This window comes from Bidens hawaiensis, unplaced genomic scaffold, assembly GCF_021521415.1.
Source record: "Bidens hawaiensis isolate Kalapana, Puna unplaced genomic scaffold, B.hawaiensis_p1.1 tig00019820_1, whole genome shotgun sequence".
NCBI lineage: Eukaryota > Viridiplantae > Streptophyta > Magnoliopsida > Asterales > Asteraceae > Bidens > Bidens hawaiensis.
Window position 1 is genome coordinate 9,431 of NW_027493016.1, and position 3,615 is coordinate 13,045.

The 3,615-nt window shown below is 39.1% G+C and overlaps 1 pseudogene; it reads left to right on the top strand.

The window, feature by feature from the left end:
• Window positions 1-1,736: 1,736 nt before the first annotated feature.
• LOC143559406 (acetylglutamate kinase, chloroplastic pseudogene) lies at window positions 1,737-2,757 on the top strand (annotated as a pseudogene).
• The last annotated feature ends 858 nt before the right edge of the window (window positions 2,758-3,615 follow it).

Below are 3,615 nucleotides of genomic sequence, written 5' to 3' on the forward strand. Positions count from 1 at the left end.
ACTTTTTAAACAATTTTCAAGCGAACGACGAACAATTTAGACAACCTTACTCCTGACAAAGAAAAGATAAACCCCAATATTATATAAATATCTAGTATCTCCTTTAAAAAATCAAGTCTTTACCTTCAATCTTGGTTTAAACTAGTGTTTAAGACCCCGCGCGGGGTCGTTAAGACTTAAGTGTAATGAACACAGTTGTAAATGAAAATTCCAAAAGCATCTCTTCAAGACTACAATTTGTTGACATTGTGAACCTGACACATCCAATTACCAGTAATGACAATGTATTTACTCATTTAGAAAGATAAATATGAAAATTTTATATCGATGTTTTGAGCCATTTACTTCAATGGTAAATGTTGTATTATATAATTTTCACGTGCATATACGAAACACGATTGTTACCTACCCCAGTTTCTAAAAGCTCCTCAATTTTTGGTTGTTTAATTAAATCTCCAAATCTTGTAGCAGATCAATCTTTAGCTAAATGTTGAACGATGTGATAACATCCTTGCATCCTGTATATTCGTCAATCAGTAGTTAATTTATTAATCCAATGGATAACACTAACTGGCCATGATAAAACAATAAAAGTGAAGTCCTATGTAACAATACCTGGGATCGCCTTCTACTGTAAATCTGAAAGTTGATAAAGCATAAGTCTGCAAACACTTGCAGCAACTTGATCCTATAACATAGAAAAGGCTCTAAACATTAATCATGAAAACATATGTATAGGTTCAAAGGTGAATACTTAACCATAAGCAGAAATAGTTGCTGGTGAAAACTCTGGTGTAGTTTGGGATTAAGATTAAACCCTAAATTTGAAACCAAATGGAAACTAATATGAGCTTTTGAAAGAAAATAAGATCTAACCCACAAAACAAATCAAAGGTAGATTGCATTAAAAGCAAATAATAAACAAAAAAAAAATGCAAAACTGAAACGAATTCTAATACTCGAAATCAATGAAAGTTTGTGAATGAAACCAAACAGAGGAATACCTTTGATTGGAGGCCAGCCGATGAAATTAATGTCGAAAGATTTAAACCCAACATGAAAAAATAAGTTAATGGTTTTTTAAGCTTCTGGTGGCAACACCTATCCGGGGCATCCTCTCTTGCTTATTTGTAGCTTCCCCTCGACTATAGTCTCGGTCGCACCTCACTCTCCATTTCCGGGAGGTGCTCTCCCCCCTTCGGGATTTCCCCGGCCTGCCTTAAAAGAGAAAGCAGAACAAAAAGCAGCATAAACAGTTACTTCATAAATAAAAAATAAAATAGTAAATGTAATTACATTATCTTGGAAGTAATCTTATGATTTAATTGCATAATGTCCTATCTTATTCAATTGGTACTTCATGTACTAAAACAATAAAAATTAGTGTAGTTTGAACCTTTTGTAGTTAACAAAAAACTGAGTTTGACATCAAGTCGTTAACAACCTAAATAAATCTCATACTTTCTGGCATATAACTTTGGTGATAAGATGCTTACATGATTCTTGCCTCTTTGTTTTCACCAGCTGATTTTAAACTTTATCTACTTCATTTGCATTTGTGTTTGAATCATACAACTAAACTGAAATGCTCCAATTATCCCCCAAAAATAACTTTTGCATACAAGATTTAAATCTATGAAGTTCCAGGCAGGCCATATTTAACAAAATCCTTGTCTATATCAGCTATAGACCTCCAGACCCCCGAGAGACTTTTTTTTTTTTTTTTTTTTACCGAAACCCTTCAAACCTCCACCACTCCCGCCACAACCCGCGTCAAGATCCTCTCCGAAGCCTTACCCTTCATCCAAAGATTCCGCGGCAAGACCGTTGTCGTCAAATACGGCAGCGCCGCCATGAAGTCCGAAGCCCTCCAGGCCTCCGTCATCACGGACCTTGTTCTTTTGTCCTGTATTGGTCTTCGTATTGTGTTTGTTCATGGTGGCGGACCCGAAATCAATCAGTGGCTTAACCGCTTAGGGATTCAGTCCAGTTTTTTAAACGGGTTACGAGTGACTGATGCTTCCACTATGGAGATTGTGTCTATGGTGTTGGTGGGTAAGGTGAACAAGCATTTGGTCGGGTTGATTAATAAGGCGGGTGCGACTGCGGTCGGGTTATGCGGGACTGACGGCCGGATTTTCACCGCGGTCCCATCCCCGAATTCAGACCAGTTAGGATTTGTCGGTGAGATCGCGCGTGTGGATACGTCGGTGTTGCAGCCGTTGATTAATGATAACTTGATTCCGGTTATTGCGTCTTTCGCGGCGGATGGGACGGGCCAGTCGTATAATATTAATGTGGACACGGCTGCGGGGGAGCTGGCGGCTGCATTGGGGGCAGAGAAGCTGCTTTTGTTGACGGATGTGGCGGGAATTTTGGAGGATAAGGATGATCCCGGGAGTTTGGTGAAGGAGATTGATGTGAATGGGGTGCAGAAGATGATGGATGATGGGAAGATTGTGGGTGGGATGATCCCGAAGGTGAATTGTTGTGTGAAGTCGTTGACTCAAGGGGTTAAGACCGCGAGTATAATTGACGGGCGGCTGGATCATTCGTTGTTGTTGGAGGTTCTGACCGATGAAGGCGCGGGAACGATGATTACTCGGTAAGATTTTAAGGTTTTGTTTATGGTTGATATTGTTATTTGTTCAATGAAGTTAGAAACGTAACCGAAACTGAACAGTTGTTGATGTGGTTATGAAATCTGTTGACCAATGGTTTGGTAAATTAATAAAGTTACGTTTTTGGCTATTGTTATCATGGTTTATATGCTCTTGTTTGTTTTAGAAACGTCAACATTAACCCGCGAACACTCAAAATCTTGTAAACCGAACTATCGGTGAACCAAAGAAAACTGACATACACAGTAACACAAGTATGAACGAACATTAAAGCTGGCCTACAAGAAACTAACACCAAACAAGGAAGTCAGAATTACTAAAGTCAATTTATCCTATAATGCACCTAGGGGTAGGGGTGTGCAACGGGTACGACCGGGACCGGACAGGACCGAAACCGGTTTGGACCCGGAACCCGACCTATTACAAATGGGTTGGTCCGGGTCTGGAAACCGGTTATGCGGGTACGTTCCGGGTTTAGTTGCAAGAACCGTTTTCTGTTTTCATTAGATGTTATCCATGTAAGCGATTATAATGAAGGCTGTTAAGTGATCATTATTATGAATTATTCAGTAGTGTTGATGGATAACATATATATTACATTATAGGGAAACAATTAGAGAACATATATATTGATCATATATGAAGAATTATCAACTATTAATCTATTATCATGCTATGCCATTAAAGAAGGAAGAACTGTTCGATAAGTTGATGATGATGTGTAATTGCAATTACATATACATGAGAATCTGCAATTAGTTTAGGCTAAGAAGAAGGTTTTAGCTTATGCTTCAAATAGAATTGACAACCATCTCCTAAAAATATAGGCATCTAGTGTAATTTCATGGGTACCTGCCGGGGGTACCCGGAACCGGACTGGAACCCTCTTAAGAAGACAAACAAGAACAGGAACCAGTTTAATTTAAACTACACGAGAAGGGTTTGCGGGTTTGGCGGGACGGGTTTGCGGGTTTCACATGTCAAACACGTATCC